At 46.8% G+C, this 19,154-nt stretch overlaps 1 long non-coding RNA gene across 1 annotated transcript in view; it reads left to right on the forward strand.

Moving 5' to 3' along the window:
* Positions 1-9,583: 9,583 nt before the first annotated feature.
* Positions 9,584-19,154, forward strand: part of LOC127021931 (uncharacterized) — a 78,827-nt gene continuing 69,256 nt past the window's right edge. Inside the window, exon 1 of the long non-coding RNA XR_007767275.1 lies at positions 9,584-9,632. This is a non-coding gene — a long non-coding RNA (uncharacterized LOC127021931). The remainder of the gene's footprint in view (positions 9,633-19,154) is intronic.

Here is a 19,154-nt window from a genome sequence, read left to right on the forward strand (position 1 = left end):
AAACCACGTGTACTTGGGGAAGCCGATCATTTAAAATCCTCCCTACCTCCGCAGACTCAGCAACTCCAGAGGCTCTCTTGCTGCACTTATTATTATTTATATAATTTTTTATTATTTTTATTTTTGTAATTTTTACCCTAACTTTATACACAGGAATCAGCTTTCTCCAGCTTGCTGTGGAAGTTTGGCGCGGTACTTTTTGTGGTTCCCAGCGACTTGAAGTATCTGCCTAATTTTTACTGGTGTAAATGTTGTCTTCAAGTGTCACTCGCTATCTGCCTTCTCCCCGCGTTGTCTCCCCAGGTAATTAGCACAACAGAATTTCCCTAATTGCTGGAGATCAAGGAGGAGAGGGCTCTGCTTGCTTTGTAGTCCTGACAAACGGCAGATGTTTTCCAGCAGGCCAAATGGGATGCGCCGAGCTCTGCTAACGCCGGCTCTTTGTTTCGCACTCTTGCGTGATAGCAGCTCTCTCTTATTGCTCTCTTTTTACATCTTCAGTATCTGGGTCTGTAGTGCCGCGTTTCTGAGTCATGAGTCCTTCAGGACAGTTAAATAGATATGGAAAAATATCAAACGAAAGCAAGTGTTTCTTTTTTAAATTAGTGGTGATCTCTGCTTTTCTGAGTTGCTTTGCATCTCCTGACCTTAAGTGTCTGAAGTATTCCTTACTGTCACCTCAAGAGATGCTTTTCTGCCTGCTGAAACCATTAAAACTCAGTATTTTTCTGCAATTTCTGTGATTTAGAATGAGACAACGAGCTTTACAACATCTTCAAGTTTTAAAATGCTTCCTAAATCCTCCTTGCCGCGGTTTCCCATACCCTGCCAGTCACTTTGCTTCAGCAGGGTTTACTTTCTCGGTCTCACTTTGCCCGCAGGAGGCTAGGACATTATAATTACAGTATTAGTATAAACAGGATTTTTTTGCACTAAACTTACAAACACTATCAGAATTCTCTCTTGCACGGAAAAACCTGTGCCAGGATTTAAAAAAATGAGCCAGAAGCCAAGCGTTAAAGCATCTAAATAATGAAGAACAACTGGCTGGGAAGGACTTTTGACAAATGGCGCCATTTAAATGCAGGCGCTTACTTTCTGTTTAACGTGTTTTCGAATCTTACCCCTTCAAAAATACAATCTGATTGCAGATCTTAGCAGCTTTTGGAAAAATGCTCTTTGAGCATAGAAATTACTGCTGGCTACCTTCCATCAGCTCCTTCCTGGCGACCATTCCCCAGTCCCTTTTGGATGTTTGTGGAAGGCCCCGAGGACATCTGGAGCCGTGTCTGCATGCCACATGTGCGGGAGCCACCAGCCGCCTTCTCCTGGGAGCTACCTGGGATGGGCACGGATACCCTCTATCTTCTTACTAGAAGGTCCTGGAAAGCAGCCGCCGCAGAGTGGTGGGCCCCCATCTCATCCTTGGGAACCTTGAAGCTCTATTTAGGGAGTTGTGCCGTGGCTTCAGGACTCTCCGTTGATGGAAACCTACGGTGCAGGGGGTTGTTTTCTTGAGTGGTTGCAATAGATGGAAATAAATGGAGGAGAGGGAGTCTTGCTTGGATTGGCATCTCCTCCCAGCTGCACGACTCGTGCATGTGTTGTGCGCTGCAGGGTGCCAGCTGGCAAGGAGGAAGGAGCCCAAAGTCCCTCTTGAAAGGAGAGGAATGATTTTCTCATGGCCCTGTGAGTTGCTGTGTCTCCGGAGAGGGTTGCTGGCACTGCGGCAGCAGCCAGGTATGCCATGGCAGGGTCAGGGGGACTTCTGCTCACACTGGCTTGCTTTTCTCTATTGCAAAGCCACTTTTGGCACTGCTCTGCACCCCTGTTGAGGAGCTCGTGGTGGTGGAGGGAGCGGCAGGCGATAGCCAGGTGCGCAGCAAAGGAGAAGTTCGAGTCTGGGAATTTGGGGACTGCTCTCAAACCGAGCTCCCCAGCACGCTGGCATCCAAGGGAAGGCACATCCTCTGCTCAACACCCATCCAAACAGTACCCTACCAGATCAGCTGCTGTGTCAGCCAGCAGTGACATTTAATGTCCTACCGAGGTGACATTAAATGCTGGATGTGGCCAGGACTTTCCGAGGCAGGAAATAGCGTGGTACCAGTGTTATTCCCAGAGCTGGCAGCGCCTCTGACACGGAGTCAGAGGCGTGAGCTAAAAGGCAGTCTGGCCTCAAAACCACTGGCGCAGGAAAATGGGCCGGAGCCATCTCCCAGTGAGACTGCGGCAGTATTTATCCTGGTGGTGTTTGGTGCAGCTCCGGCGTTTGAACACGGAGGCCCAGAGCAGTACACCGGGAACCAGCCCTTTCCCAGCAGCATTCGTCTTTAGACCGCTTCAGCAAAAATTAATTAAAATTGGTGACATCAATGGGAGAAGGCTTTGAAAATTTATTTTTTCTAAGTCTGCCAAAGTTATTTTGAGTGTAATGAAAACTACAAAAATAAACCTGATGACCATATCCTCTGCGAGAGGCTCTCTGTAACTTTATCTTTGTCTCGACATATGAAGTCATTTATCTAGGCACAGATATTTTTTGCTGCCAGCCCCTTCAGCGCTGCCTTTCCAGAGAGGAGGCTCTGAAGCAGGTTGGTTCAACGCTCATGGACTGACTCACCTGGGAGTTTCCCATCAGCTTCCAGTTGGTTTCCTCCTCTTTCTTGTTCAAATGATGGATTAATGTCACCCACGTGAGCAGCGACTTGGCTTTGCAGAACTAATTATTGAAAATAGACTGCGCTTGGCGTGGTACCTACTGTAGCTCCATGCCTTCTCATTGAGCCGGTAGTGCTGTCATCTCCTGTCCATCCTGGGTGTAACAGGATGGGAATGTGTTTCAAACCCAGCATGCTTTAGGTTGATCTTATCATTCATGCAGTGTTGATAGAAGCAGGTTTTAGCACAGAAGTGGTTTTTGGGCAGTCAGCTACCGCTGATGTATTCCTGAAGCAAGAGCTGCCTTATTTCTCTGCCACCAAGAAGCTCCAGGCTGATGTTTCATGACTTGCGTTGCACAAATACATGCTGCATAGTAAGCACAATCACCTGCACGTGTGGCTGGGAGCATGTAGAAAACAGCAGTCAAAATCAAACCGGAGCAGAGGGGCTGTATGACTGTTACGCCTCTGCTCTCACTGCACTGGGTAGGTGTTGCTTCATTCCTCAACAGATACTGTTAAATAACCATCCCTCCGGCCTCTTTCAGGGACTGCCAGCCCAGGCAAAGGCTGGACAAACAGCCACATCTGCCCCACCAACCTCTGCCCTTGGCTTCCCACTTGAGAAGTCCCGGACTATCCATAAACCTGGTGTTATCTCCTGTTTTGCCATTCAAAGACCAGAAACATTGCTCTTACCCTTGTGCTGCTTGTCTGTTCCTGTTCTGTTGCTGTAAGACACGGTCATTTATTTTACTTTGTAGGGTTGCAGGGGCAGTAGGTGTAGTGCACTTTAAAGAATCCAAATATATCTCCATCACTCCAATAAAGGCTGGAATTAATCCCCAAGGGGCAAATCTATCAGTAGCTTTTGGGTTATTTTACAGGTTTCTGGGCAAGAGAGTCCCTTTCAGCTCTTGTTAAATAGAGTTTCCTTAAAGGAAAGTATTCCTCTGAACTCCAGCACCTGAATAGCATGCCTTCATGTTGCCAAATTTGCTCATCCTTTGACCATCGTATTTTCATGGGAGGGAGGAAGGTGAATTGGAGAGTGAGACCCATAGCTGGCTGTAGCTGAGAATCCTAATAGGATTTTAACCAAGTAATTATGTTGCAACAGTTGCTCACTGAGAAGTGTGGCTTGCCTGGCTTATGAGGACGAGGATGTGAATCCAAATACCAGCCACAAGCGTGGATCGCTGCGCTTCTCTCTTGCCCCTCCGCTACCAAACCAAAACACAAGCCAAGTATCAATCATGCCAGCTGGGATCATACTTAAGGCTCCAGGTGTTATTTCAGACGTAAAAGCAGAGAGAGATCAGGAAACTTTTGTCTATGTTCTCAAAATGTGTGTCTCAGTTCACTGGGAAGATGCAAGGGGGTTAAAGGGGGAAACCTGTAAATATGGTGAATAACTTCTAGGAACTGCTTGGAGTCAGTGAAGGCAAAGAACAAGAGTGGGTCACACTTCCAAAGAGTTTAGGAAAAAAATGTGTTTAGATCATTAAACATTTGTATAACAGAACTTCTTGAGAAGTCAGCTTGAGTGAGCTATTCAGTTAAGCCAGCGGTGGGGAGGAAGGAGGCAGAATTTTCTTTTGCCAAAGGGTTTCATAGCTGAAGCTGCAATAACCTGAGTGAGTGGGAATTTTACAGCATGAAAATCCTACTTTTGCCAGAGTCTTTAGTAGCTGCTGAGCTTGGTGCATCCCAGTCTTAATCCTGAGCGTGGACCAGGCTTTACCTTTACTGCAGCAACTGGCTATCTAGATCAGCAGTGAAATTATTTAACTTATCACGTCTGATACGCAGAGCACCCAGACCTTGCTCCATGGGAAGGCGGTGTGACACCAGCAGGTTTGTCCCCAGATGTGGTAAGGGTGTGTGACCGAGTGCTCCTGCACCTTCATTTTTCATGAAGCCAGTCTGGCTGTAGGAAATCACTGAAAAGCTATTTTAAAAGCAGCCAGGGTGGAGGATTCGGCTACGGGTTTGTCCATCCGTGGTTGTGAGGAGCCTGGAGACAGCATTGCTGCAGTGGTGGCCCTGGGGTCCCTTGGCCCTGAGGTGCTGGGTGGGGTGGCACAGACGCGGTGGCTGTATCTGGCTGGGGTTGGTGCTGGATGTGCAGGAACCGACCATTGAACTGACCTTGCCCCACGCGTGCACAAGGTACGCCGGTCTCTGAGTGACAGTTCCTCGTGGTGACACACTGCAGGGAGAAGTAGCACGAGGAGACAGATTCCGTTGCCGATCTTTTTTTAATTGCACCTGTCCTGCCATGATAAACCAGACAGTAAAAAGGCTGGATTTCTTTCTGCTTTTCTAAATCGGACCCAAGAGGCAACAACTCTCATCGTTTCCCAGCTATGACGCCATGGTAATCCCACCACTTGTACGCAGCATCCAGCCCTGGGGGGAGGCGATGGTCTCCGCAGGCTGTGGCTCTCCACCCTGAGCACGAGTACGGTGGGCGCAAGCGTTTGCACGAACGCAGCCTCGCAGGTTGCACTCCCGTGGTTTAGTGACCTAATTAAACCTCCACCTGTTCTTCGTTTGTCACCATCGGTCTTTGTTTTCTCATGTGGCAGAAGATACGCTGGTGCCAAGCTACCCCTGAACGCTCGCGTTTGGCAGCCTGCGCAAATACAATGTGCTTCTTGGGTTTCATCCTGCGGCAGATGGATCGAGCTCACAGCCTTTTGAACGAGCGAGGCGAAGAGCTGCTGGAAATGCAGGGGATGGCAGGGCCTGAATGTCCCCCTGCCCACCCAGTATGTGCTCGGTTGCTTTTTTTAACGTGACCTAGTGGGGGAAGAAGGAGAAAAAACTGCACGTGCAGGATGAATCGAGTGCAGCCAGGGAGCTCACGGAGGGAGCTCCAGAGAGCCTGTCACTGGGTTAAATGCTAATTCGGTGCCAGAAGTCCACCTTTTTCTACAAATTGGAGTTGGGGAGGTATTCGTGAAAGACCTCACATTCATCTTGTAGGCCATACTGAATGTTGGTTAGGGTAGGGATTTGGGGCTGCGCTGGTTGCATTTGAAGCTGTCGTTCATGTTTCTGGCTCATGTTTAAATTTGGTCTATTTATTTATTTATATATATATTTATTAAAGACATTAAGAGAGCTTGGCTTCTGCTGAATGGCAGCTGCCCTTTATGGTTTATTCTTTCAAAATGATTGCGATCATGACAAGACTTGAAGGCCAAGAAAAGCCAATCTTTACCTGGGAATGGCTGTGTAACACAAATTACTTTTTAACCTCCCTGAGCGACCCCATGGCAAGAGCCACTGACCCCTGATGGCACGGGACTTCGTTCGTCAGGAGGTCCCTTTTGGTGCAAGTTGACTGGGACCATTTGTCAAGACATCTCCAGCGGTGGACTTGGCTCCAGCCCACGTGTGATGTTTCCTATGCACTTGCAAGAAATCCCATGTTTCTCCCTTTGCTTCTGGCTCTTCGTAGCATGACCGTGGTCGTTGGCTGTACAAGCAGCACGTGGAGGCCAGCGGCCCCTGGGTGGACCTCCTAAACTCAAACTCTGTGCACCACATAAAAATTTTACCCCTCATACCCCAGGCTCTTGGGCAGCTTCCCAGCAAGTGTGACATGGAGAGGGAAGTGTTTACAAAGAAAAATTGAATAGGTTCGATGGAGTTCCCAACCATCTGTATGCTTGTGGCCAGACTTCTAAAAAAAAATACTAGTAGAGATGAGGTCTATCAGCACAGTACATCTGGAAATGTTTCTTTCTGGCTCGAGTTTGCCTGGGTTTTCCCCCCATTTTGTGCTGTCTCTGAGCAGTCCCCGTTCGTGCTACTCCAGCGTGCGGTGCGGTTGGTGCAGGAGGATCGAGCAGGTTTGTGCCGCTTCACTGCTGAGAGAGAGTGAAGAGCTTGGACAAGATGTTGAACAGATTTTTCTTTTTTTTTTTTTTCCCCCAGCAGATCTGTCTGGAAGATGAGAACAGTTGGTATTGATATGATCTGCTTCATATTTTGGGAAGCTTTGGCAGTAACTACTACCAAATAATGATGTTTCTGGGTCCCTATTGTGCAAACATTTAAATACGTTCAACTGTGTTGCGCAGAGACCCTGTCAAGAGACTAACACGCTGTCCCAGGGGGACTTGAGGGCATGGCTGATTGCAAAAACGGGTCCTGATAGGGAACTGTAGGGAATGTATGTCCCAGGTCTTAAGAGAAAGCCTGGCTTTTTGGCTGCTGGCAGCTGCTGTTAGCTTGTCTGAAAACAGCTGGTTATTTATTGGAGGGGGATTAGTTGGGAAACATGCTGTTGATAGGGGGTTGTGTGCTGTTGGTGTGGGCGATGATGCTCGTCTGTGCCACGGATGCAGGGACTTCTTGTGTTCATTTGCTTCTTTAAATTTTTGTCCTAAACTTTGCATCCTAAACCACAGCTTTTCCAGCTCAGTCCTGGAGGGCTTGAATCAGGGGTCATCCTCGTTATTGGGGTCACTGCTACGTGTGGGTCTGTCCCTGCTCTCGTCCTGGGCGCATATTGATCCCACGCTGGAGTGCGGTGCGAAGGCAGAGATGCCCTGACCCCGGCCAGAAGTTGCACATGCTTTTCTTTTCTGATGCATTTTCTTTTTTTTATTTTTTTGATCTATCCATTTTGTAGATCAGGACTGTATAAAAGTCTTATTTTAATTCCAAAGATATGGTTAAATTCCCCAAGAAGGGATGTTCAACTCCTACTTGGGAGTTTATGCAGACTACTTTGACTTTAAGGATAAAAGCACTGTATTTTAGCTCCTTGAGGGTTGCTTTAATGTGAATTAAGCCAGACTTAAGGAACTCTGTTTCATTTTCAGAGTGAAAAGATTCACAGTCTTTAAACTATTTCTTCGCACAGACGGAAGGTCAGAGTGCATCAGTGCCTCGCAGCATCCCCGGGCGCTCCTTCGTGCCCCGGTGCCAGGGGCAGACAGCCGTGCTGGAGGTGATCAGACACATGAGGTCTGGCATATCTGGAGGGGCAGCGGCACCATCGCCCCCCTGGTTTGGTTCCCCTTGGTTATAGTGACACAAAGACACATTCAGGCCTTTGATAAAAGCCAGGCTTCTCTGCTTTTACACACACACAAACAAAAAAAAAAAAAAAAAAAAGGAGAGAAGGGGAGGCTGTGATTTGTTAAAGTAAGGACTTGGGATTTAGCAAGAAAAAACCCCCAAACCTCACTTTTTTGAATTAATGAGGGGATCTGAAGCTGGAAGCACCCCTTCTGCATCCCTCCCACCCCATCAGGTCAGTGGACATTTCCAACCCCCTCCCTCCCCGGGAACAGCCCCCCTTCTCTTCAGCCCCATGGTGGTGTTTATAAGGAAGAAGAGGTTTTAAATATATACATATATACATATATATCTCTCCCATCCCATATATAATCCCATATAATATATGTGTATATACTCTTTAGTGCTTGTTAAGTGGCAAAGCAAAATGCAATGAAAACAGAGGAGCAGGGAGTAACAAACACGTTCCTTCTCTGTGGTGACTAAACGCCCATCCTCTTTTACGGGGTTTTATTCTGGGCTTTGCTTATTGCAGGTTTTAGCTCCTCTTCGCTCCAGATTGACCCTGACTGACGGCTCTGTGCCGAGACCTCGTTCCCGGAGGATTTCGTTGCGGGGAATGGGTGAAATTGGGTGGCTCCATCCTGATTTGGTTTAAGCTGGTAGTTATGTGTTGCTTGAACCCAACAGTCTGTTGAACTGTTTTGCTTTAAAATTGCTTTGATACCTAATTTTGGAAGTTTTGCCTGCCGTAGCTGGGGATTCCCTATGGCTGTACCACTGCCGCATGTCTATATGCCCTTACTACCCTCAATTTCAGCCACTCTACAGAGTGAGCTCAGCGCTGCTGGCAGGAATCCTGTGCAGAGCCACCGTAATGAACTGGCAGCGTCAAACCTGGCACTGATGCGCTGAGGAGTTTGGCCTTTGCCACCAAATGCTGAAAATGTTTGCTTTTTCCTGGGTGTAAAACTGCGCACTCAAGGGAGAGGAAACGTGCGCATTGAAGCTGTGTCATTTAAGATCTAAAATCCCATTTTGTAGCATCGTCACACATAGGAGTGTTTTACTCTTTAGCTGCTGTCCTGATGGCTGATGTGCTGTCAGCCACAGCAGGGAGCCCTGGACCTCTAAATGCCTCGCAGCATCCTTCTCAGGGCAAAATAATAAAAAATACTTGGTAGACTTTAAAACTTATTTATATTGAAGCTCTTAAGGCAATTTAAAAAAATTCAAGTGCACGTTTAAAAAGTGATGAAATAAGCAACATTTCTTCTCTTAATTGTATAGCTCACAGTCCTCTTTCGTGGTGAAAGGAAGAGCAGCGCTGACCGCCAGCCTGGGAAGCAGTGGAGCTGTGCTGCTCTGGGGCTGTGACCCTGGAGGGACCAGGGCAAGGACCTCCCCACCTCGCCTGCAGCTTGAGAGGCACTGCCTGCAGGCTGAAAACCGTAACACTGAGCCTGTCTTGCCAGATTCTTCTCTCATCCCTTTCTCATGTCCCCCCCCCTACCCCCAAGAATGACCCCAAAACTGGCTGCTGCTTCTCTTCCTGAGGAGCCGGGAGGGACATCAGGAGCATCTCTCCCTCCTTTGAATATCTCAGGGAGGGAGACAGAAAAGGCAATAGGGCTGCTCCCCCTCTTCTTGCAGGAGGGAGCATCGCTTGGTGCGTGCTCTTTCCCCCTCCACACACAGCCCGTTAAGAAGCAGTGCTGTCACCTGCTTTGCTGGTAACTGGGCACGGCTGCTGCTCCTGATGCACCATCCTCACTCCAGGTGTGTTTGTGGGGCTCCTCCTGCTCTTCTGGCAAAGCCTGGGCTCCTGGGAGGTTTCGTGTTGATCCACTGAGCCCTCATGGGGTTTTTCAGCAGTGCAGATGGGGCTGCAGGTTGGTGGGATGTGGCTCTGTGCTCTCCGTGGCCGAGGTGAGTCTTGTAGCATTTGCTCTTTCTCAGTTCTCGGGAAGGTGCAGCAAAGGGACAATCTGCAAGCGTGTGCTCGTGTGAATGTTAGTTGGGATTGCCTTTCAGCCTGGGAATGAGAGTGACATATAAGTGTCTTTAAAATATCTGAATCCCCTTGCCTTTTAAAATACAGGGGAGGGACCAAGGTGTACTGGAGTGAAACTCATTGCAAGCAGGCAGGAAAGCAGAGGTGTGTGTATATTTATGTATACATATGTGTGTGTAAGAGCTCATGTAAGGTCTGGTCTATGGGTAGCTGTTGAAGTAGCCTGGGTGCCATCTTGATAAGTCCTTTATATTTTTGATGTTGGAGGCGTGAGGCTGTAGCAAGGCTTTCCATGCCCTCTTTGTTGCAGGAGGTGGTATGCTGCCCCAGGGGGGCTTTTGGTCTGACTGGGGGCACAAGTGTGTTTTTTCGAAGCCTGTTTTAACTCATCCCCTCTGGAGCTGGATGTCTGCTTGTTGCAGACCATGCTGTAATTGGTGAATGTGAGAAATGTCTGACAAATGTGCACCTTAAGGAGAAATCCTTAGTAGAAGGGTGAAGTGGCCCAACTTCAAGATGTTAAACCACAGGGTGCTTCTGCGGGATCTTTGCCTTCCTGGCTGGGTTTTTTTAGTGCTTTGGTTGTGTAAAGTATTGCTTTTACTGTGGAATAGCTGCAGAGCCTGTGTGTATTCCCCCATCCTCCTGAGCAAGTGGTTTCACTGGAGACCCCTGTGAACCGCTGCTGGTAACCCAGCTGGTTTGTCTGTAAAAGAAGAGGTGTCTGAGTAGTCGAGAAACTTTGTTGAGATGGCTGCTCCCTGAATCCTCCATCCCGGGTTTCCATTTCACTCAGTGGAGGTCAGGGCTTGGTGGAGAGCAGGGGCTGAGCCCGGCCACTGGCCCTGGTGAAACAGCAACGTGGGGTTTGTGTAAGAATGGCAGACCGAGTACTGGGTTGTAATCCCAAAAAGGTGACTCCTAGAGATGAAGAGGTTTTCTAGGCAGTGGGGGGGAAAGTTAGTAATAACACTAATTGGCTTCTGTCTGTGGCAGCCTTTCCAACTCTGTTATGTGACTACACTATTGTCTTTGGGATTTTTTCCTTTTTTTGTGGAGTGTCTATGTTGGGGCAGGGTGGAGTTAGACAAACCTTTATGGATGAAGGAAACATTGTCTAGGGTGGGTGTTACAGAATGCAAAGGGGGGTGGTGGTGGTGAGGAAACCCCAAAAACCCCCCAAACCAAGCCCCAGCCTGGAAAGGCATCTTGCCCTGTGATGGGCAGTGACTACTAATTGCCGTTCTGCGGCTCATCCGTGCTGACGAAGCACGAGCTTGTGGCTGTTGGTGGGGCTGGTGGACGCAGAGGTCGCTGCCGGTGGGCGCCAGCTTTTGCGTGGTCAGTGCCAAACTCTCTGCTCTTAAACCTCAGTGGCTGGTAGAGGTTAGCAATAGCCTGGCTTAATGTAAAATGGGGCCCTGAGTTTAAGCCATTAATCTCTTCTGCTTGGGGCTGTACCCTTGCCAAGGAGTGACGAACAGCCTAATGAATGGGGCCAGCTGAGATATGGCTCTCAGCTGGGAGACCCCTCTGATCAAGGCCACTTAAGCTGTTTCCACTCAAATCAGGACATACTGACAGGGTGTGTGGATGATACAGCCGTTAGCACCTGAGATGTTGAATAGTAATGCCTGTTAAAGGCAATTTGTACTTATCGGATAGCTTGAAGTGCAAAAGTTGGACGAAGGAAGATGAAGGGATGGAGGCTCAGCCCGGGACTGGAGGGTTTGATTTCTCTCTCCTGGCTGCCAGCATTTTGATGGGGAGCCAGGAATGCTGTGGGCTGTGAAATGTTTTTGTTTCGCTTCATCGGGTTTGTGCAGCCCAGTCTTAATCGGGGCTGTCATTTCCAGGGAGAGAAAATGGGAGGTCTGTGTTTTGAACACCTCTGTGGGACTGTTGCAGAGGAAAGGGTCTTTCCCGGTAGTTTCAAGAGAGCTAAAAGTTGCTGGATGTTCTCTTCCCCACCCTCCCACCCCCCCTTAAAAAGTTGTTTTTTTTTTTAAGCAGCACAAACTGATTTGCTGGTTAGAGCCATAAGTGCTACAAAATGGGGCTGAGCTAAAGCTTTCCAGTGCCAAGAATCACACGCAGCTCTGATCAGCTGGAGACCTGCAGCCAAAGTCTGCTTCTTCCAGCTCATCTAGGTAAAAATGCATGAGAGATGAACATGTCCTGCTGTCTGCATCTTTTTATAGGGATCAGCCTAGATGTATGAACATTACTAATGTGTTATCGTTTAAGTCTCTAATTTCTGTTCACATGCGACCCTTCAGCTCTCATCTATAAATAATCCACTTAAATTGTGAATAGCAAACTGAAGTTGTTTGTTTGCAGATATTTTTGGTTGGAGGAGCCCTCTTTGGTTTGCTTGTCTTCCTTACCAGTTTATGTATCTTGACATGTCATTTCCTTTGTGGTCTTCCCACCCTCCCAAAATGGATTTGCATATGAATAATTAAAACCAAAAGGAGACAAATCTCCATCATAAATGTCTTTCACATTGGGCAAGACACGACTTTGGGGGGAAAGATAACTGAGGTAGCCTATAATTCAAACATCGCAGAGAAACTACCTGGGCGTGAAAGGGAACCTGCTCTACAGCACCAGTCTCTCGCCCATCTCATCATCTCTTGCTAAATGCTCTGCTGTACCTGTTGCCCTTTCTTGAATCCCCTCTCAAAAGAGCGGGAGGGAACCATAGTGATTAAATGAGACAGGAATATGTATTTTTGCAGGAAGTTGCTTAAAGACATAGATTTAGTCAGCAAGCCCATCCTCCTCCAACAGCCTTCAGTGCAGCCCGTGCTTGCTGAGCCCTTGTCTTACCTTACACTGTTGAGTTAATCCCAGGTCTCTCTGCTGTATGCAACAAGTCAGTTGTGATTTTTAAGGTAGCTCCTAATGGGAATGTAACTTTAAATCCTGGGGTTGCAGTCAGTCCCGGTTCTAGCTTTTGTTGGTCAGTATTGGTTCTGGTTATTGTTAACAGATTTATTTATTCTTTATTAGGATTGAAAGGTTTTTATTAGGATGTAGAGATTTTTATTAGGCTTGTGTATGCATTGATTTGTCCAATTGTTGCAATGTCTCTTGTTGAACAGATCACCCAGAAGATGATCACGTTTCCTGCAGGCGGTTTAACTGTATATTCCGTAATGTTGTGGTACCACTCCTTAAATAGATTGACCTTTCAGTTCCAGTTCTGCTCTCTTCTGCCAAAATAATTTCCTCCTTACTCTGGTTCACATTATCAAATCGTGAAGCCATTAGTTCTAGTTCTTGGTAAGGGCACTGCTATCCAAATCTGGGCTTCACTCAGACGTAATGAAACTCGTGATTATTTGCATAGCGTGAGGCAAAGTACCGGGAAAAATGAGATACAGGATTGAATAGTCCCATCAGTGAGAAATGAGTATATTTTAAAAATTATTTTGGTTTTTATTTGGATCATGGTGATGTGTGCTGGAGAGCTCAGGGTGCGGTGCCTACATGACAGGGACAAGGACAAGGCAGGCTGTGAATCCTCTTTAGGAAAATGCAGTGGTGCTGGCTAGTGCTGGTTGCTCTCATGGGGGGCTGGAGGGCTCCCCTAAATATCTGCTGTGTCCCTGTACAGCCATGTGGACAGCACTGGTCTATGACACGTCCTGCTTTGCAGGAGGGACTTTCAGGAGGAAATGAATTGATTGCATTTTGGTAGAAACTGGGGTGTGTGTAATTTTGTTTGGGTCTGTCTCCCCCCCCCCGCCCCGAATTATTGGGTAAAAATTCTATTTGAAAATGTTGGAGTGTTATTTCAAACATTGACATAAGGAAACTTTATTAAGCTTGAATTCATCACTCCTCTACCCCTGCTACATACAAACAGACAACCCAAATGAGCAAACGGTCCCGTAGGAACCCAGCTTGCCTTTGCTTTCTGGGTTCTTCTGGACTGGCAGGTCACTGAGTCGCGTCAGAGAAGCAGGAGCGGCACTGCACCTCCTCTGCGGCTCATGCCAGCATAGAAGAGCTTGTGGAAACTGTGAGCCTGCTGGGATCTAAGGCGTCCCTGTGATTTATTAAAAAACCCCAAACCCCCCAAAACCCCAAACAAAAACAAACAACTCCCCCCCCCCCCCCCCAATCCTACGATTTTGAGTATCACTTTCCTTGGCTTTGAGTGCATTATTCCGATGCTGTTAGTCTACTGTAAGCATCCTACTGCAAGTCTGCAGACTCCAGTGCAAATCTGCAAAAGGTGAGTGGGAACCTGCTGTACTGAACAACTTTAACTTGTTTCTTTTGCGTGGCAATAACTCGGATCTAAAATTGTTACTCGGAATTCAAGAAACACAGTCTTAGTGATCGAAGGGTGTCTGAATAACACAGATGCATTTTGCCATCTGATGTCAGACCCTCGCAAACCAGACTTTTAGCTGATATTCACCTACTGAATCCTAATTGCTAACCCAGCAGAGCAAACGGTGCGTGCTTGCGACAGATTCGGTGCTGGTGCGTGTCATGCTGACGGATGCTCGAGGCATTGCTGCTGGTGGGGCAGGAGGAAGAAATCTGGGGTGGGAAGGGGGTAAAGTGGCAAAAAGAGTTTTAAAACTGGCTAGATCCTTGTAATAGTTGTAATACTCAGTATATGAAGTATTGGCTCACGCTGAATGAGGAGATAGTCTTGGCATAATTCAGTGAAGAATATGACTCTTAAAAATGTGTGGCTCTTCTTTAGATTTCCTCTTAACACACTAAATAATCTCTAGCTTTGACATTTTAATTGTACAGCCCAGATGTGAAAAGTTTCCACCAGATCCTGGCAGAAATCCCAGCAAACTGTTTCAAATAGAGAAGTTTAAAAGGGGAAAAAAAAGTGTTTCTTGCACTTGTAAACCCTATTGTTTCAGAATTTACCAGCTAATATTGAACTCTCCAGGCTTTATAAAAAGCGGGATAAAAGCATTGCAAGCGATAGTGTGGAGGAGATGTGATGGAGGCACTTTTTCTTGAACATAAAATAGTGTATTTGGCGCTGAACAAATAGGAAGCTTTTGACATTTGTTTGGTTTTTGTAAGGTCAGAGAGAGACAGAGATCCAGTCGTTGGTGCTCAAAACTGGCCTAGATGTTACAGTTTTAGCACTGCTGCTTTGAATTTTATTCAGTGGTACTTTCTTGCAGGGGACAGAGAGTTTTTCCATCTGTTTAGCAAGTAATATGGACTTGATTCCTTTTGTATCCACTCTGCTGACAGGAAAGATAGGAAATATGCATAAAATCTACAGAATATGCATAAAATCAATTATGTAGGGTTTGGGGATTCTTTTGAGCCTGTCTGCTCTAATGGACAAGCTCCTTGAGAGGAGCCAGCCCAGCCCTGGAGCTATCCTCCCTGTGTCTGGAGCCTGTTTGGGGAGGTGGAGGGAGCTCGTGTGGCTGTTTCTTCCCTAAAAGCAGCGTCCTGGCTCTGTGTGTGCGTGACGGGGCTCTCCCTTGGTAGAGGCCTCTGCTTTGGGAGATGAAAATGGAGTTTTAATACAATTCATGGATTGGTTTTACCAGTTTCTGTGCTGGATGCTTTTGGCATTGAAGAAGACTTTATGGGACAGTGGCTCCTGGCCATGGTGGGACAGAGAGGCAGAGGAGGAGCTCTCTGTTCACATTGTGCTTGGCAGCCAAGCATTTGCTCGTTTGTAACAGCTTTGAGGTCGGTGGTCAATAACTTGGTGTGCAGAGCAGGCGAGGGCTGTGGTAATGGAGTGAGGCAGCTTTGTCAGCCCGGCATCCGTAACCAGCATCTCCCATCCTTCCTCCACTCACGCAGGATCGGGCACAGCTATGCCGCTTTGCACCTCTTGCACCCAGGCACAGCGCCTGGGTGGTGGGATGGAAGGCATCCCCTGCTTCGGAGCCCGCCTCAGTTCCCAAAGTGCCCATTAATATCGGCTCAGTTACGGTTAAGGAAGTGTGGTGATGGCCTTCCCCATCTCTTGGTGGGATGCTTAATATCAAGCTAAGCAAAGCAGGACTTTTGCACTCTGCTAGATTGCCTGTAGCGCGATGCCTCTTGAGCGCGGTGTCAAATTGGTTCAATAGCTCCTGGGGGAATTGTAGGTATCCACAGACAGAGCCTTCGTTGTCCAGTGATGTTCCCCTGTCCCAGTGGAGGCTGGAAAACCAGTAAGGACAGATGGAGAACAGGGAGCCCTTGTAATTGGGCTGGTAAATTCACAAAATTCAAACAGGATTCAAACCCCACCCAGACATCTTCCCCTTATGACACAGAGTTTGAACTGATGAATGAATTAAATCCACAGAAGAGGGATGGGTGAGTACAGAGGGACCATAGAGGGGCTGTAAATGAAATTCCCACGTGGGAACATGAATGCTGGAATAAATTGGGAGGGAGGATTGGTGTGTGGCATGGCCACCGCTGTAGGTGAGAGGGTCTGGAGCTCATGAGGGCTCAAGTACTGAAGCAAAGAAACATCGCTGGGAGTTTAGCGCTGCTGTAGCAGGGGAGAGAAAATGGGGATAAAACTGAGTTTGCAGACCTCCAGTGGTATGGCTAGCCTGCTCATGATGGTTCTCCGCTGTCATTCTGGCATATGGGAGGGAGCTCATCATATCCCCTTTGAGCGCACTTGGACCAGCATCGCTGTTTAGGGAGGCAAGAAGCACTAGCAACGCTATTTGGCTTGTCTGTCTCTGCTCTATACCATGCAGTTTTCCTTTGGTGCCAGTTAACTATATTTCAAAAATTTGAGATTTTTTTTTTTGTGGATTGCTGGGCTCTTCCACAGAGCTTCAACATCTGAAATCGCAGCGAGGCATCTCTGGCGCTTTGCTAATGTCTCAGATTTCCATTAGCTTGGAATTGCTGTTAGTACACTAATTGTATTCCCCCCCCCCTTTTTTTTTTGCCTGCAGAAAAACGTATGGTTTTTTGCAAACGCTGTTTGTTATTTAGCTCTGGCTTCACAGAATGCCTGTGAAGATTGGTCTCCATGAGAATCAATTGCAGATAATTTTCATTGCAAACAGAATCCTGTAGTACATACATGTGCAGCTGGGCTGGCTTCTCCTCGGAGCATATGTAATGGTTTCTAGATGGAAAGGAAAGTCTGAGATGAAATAGATCATGACATAACATTTTCAGAGTTTATGAAACAATAAAACACAATAATCATGGTTAAAATTCGATAAATATGTGGTGGTGTTTTTCTAGCACAGAATACAGTTCTGCAATAAACCCTAATTAATACAGTCTGTGGCAAACAGATTAATTCCTTTTAAAATCAGAAACTTTCCATGCCCTGAACTGAAACAAACATGCATTTTAGCAGCCAGTGTCTAACCCAGGGAGTAAAAATCTTTCTGCTCTCTTTTTTTTTAATTGTTATTATATTTTAGTGTATGCCTTGAGCAAGGACAAAAAAAAAAAGCTCAGAAACTGCCCTGGGTGGCGTCGGGCTCTGGCTGTGCATACACAAACCCCTTTCTCTCTTGCTGTGAAACACGTATAGCTTAGTGTCTGCCTACGTGGGATTATGCGGGTTTATTTTTTCATGGCAGGAGTGATTTCTTTGCCAGCTCTGATGTGTTTGCCCCAGCGGGCACAATTTCACACCCTCCCTTTTCTCCCGGGCTGAAGCGTGTGGCTGCAGGGACACAAACGTCCTCGGGAAGCAATGCCTCCAGTGGGGCGAGGTGCTGGAAATAGTTTGAACTGAACTTAATGTTGACTTCAGCTGGAAAGTTGCACAGTTTTTTTTCTCTGTGCAGAAATGTAGTTAGAATTAATTAACTTGGCTAATCATCCTCTGGTAAATCAGGATTTCGGAATCTAAGATGCACGAGACATCAGTGTGTGGTGGTGACTGTATCGGGGGACCCACGTTTTGGGAGCAGAAGAACATTTGCTTCCCCAGGTCTGAATTTCCAAGGTCACTTGTGCATCAACGTGATGTTTCCTGGGTGACTACATCTAAAATTGCTGTTGTATCAAGCCTTTAATTTCTTGAAAGCTAGAAGATTGCCTAGGTTTTCTGTGTTGATGAAATGAACTTTGTCCTTGCTATATATACCAAATAGGATCTGCTCTGAAAATGCACCTTTTCACCTCTATCCAGCTGTGGTTTTCCTAATATGTGTTTCTGAAACAGACTTGACTGCCAAGGAAAACATCAGCTCTTCCACTTGCTGGGAAGAGACGATTAAATTCTGCTTCCTGATGGGATGGTGGTTGGATTTCACGCAGGTAGTTTAGACCTAATAAAATTCCGTTCTGGGGTTTGCAAAAAAGAGAGATTTTTATATTGGCACTGACTTGTGGCTTGGAGGGTGTGCACTTTGGCTTTGGCCATGCAGATTTTGTTTCCCTGGAGCAGGGATGCCCAACCTCCTATACCACCAGCATAAGAAGCCTCTCGTGCAGCTCCTGCTATGGCTTCCAGAGAAGATGCTCTGCTGTAAAATGCATCACCAACGTTATTTTTTAAAAAAAAGTTTACTGAGATGAATGAAAACTTGACAGAATTAGGTGGAGGATGTATTTATCAAAGCTTTGTGTTAGTACAGTTTGTATCGTGGTTATTGAAAGAAGCAATAGCGATTGTGTTGCATCTTCCATTTGGCGGCAGTGCCTGAGGTGTGAGTCTTGGAAAAAGCCAGACAAAATAGTAGAGTTGAGCATGATGGGGTCTTTTCCCCAATGCAGCAAGTTTGGTGGAGTTTAATAATGTCCTGGCTAACTAGGAGCTGTGTGCAGAGCAGCAGCAGTTGATCACCTACAGCCAGAAGCCCTAGCAGCCTGATGGGCAGCTGACGCTTGCTATGGAAAGCCAAAAGCAAGATCCCCACTGGGAGCAGGGACTGGAAATAACGGTTTAAGCAAATGTTCCTGTGAAGTTCAGCTTACTGGTGCGTGAGCCTGTGGTCAGAGCTGGCTTTGAGAGGTCTCTGCTCCATAGGCATAATTCAGAAATTGTCCCAAGAGCGTGGGATTTGCTGCAGAGGAATTCCAGGTAGCTGTGGGTTTAAAGAGGAGAGTATGAATCTTTACATGCAAAAATGTCTTTCTGTTTGTTAATGTAGGATATATGACTCAAAACCTGATAACGTGCCACTGAACACTTCCTAAGCGAATATATCAGTGCCTTGTTTGTTTACCGAACTAATTGAGTTTATCGTGTCCACAATGTTTATAGCTGTCCCTGGAATCCTTCAGGCAGACATATTGATGTGTTTTCACATACCTAAAATTTTAAAACCCAATTGTTTACTGTGCACTTAACCATAAAGAATTGTGCCAGACTGAGTTTTCACACTGATGCTTATAGACACCATTGCTGTAAATACCTTCTCTGTTACAGCACTCCTTAGGCTGGACTGATTTCACTGCCTTCAAAACGCAGTGACTTCTTCTCACATCCCCTTACACAG

This window comes from Gymnogyps californianus, chromosome 14, assembly GCF_018139145.2.
Source record: "Gymnogyps californianus isolate 813 chromosome 14, ASM1813914v2, whole genome shotgun sequence".
In the NCBI taxonomy this organism is placed as follows: Eukaryota; Metazoa; Chordata; class Aves; order Accipitriformes; family Cathartidae; genus Gymnogyps; species Gymnogyps californianus.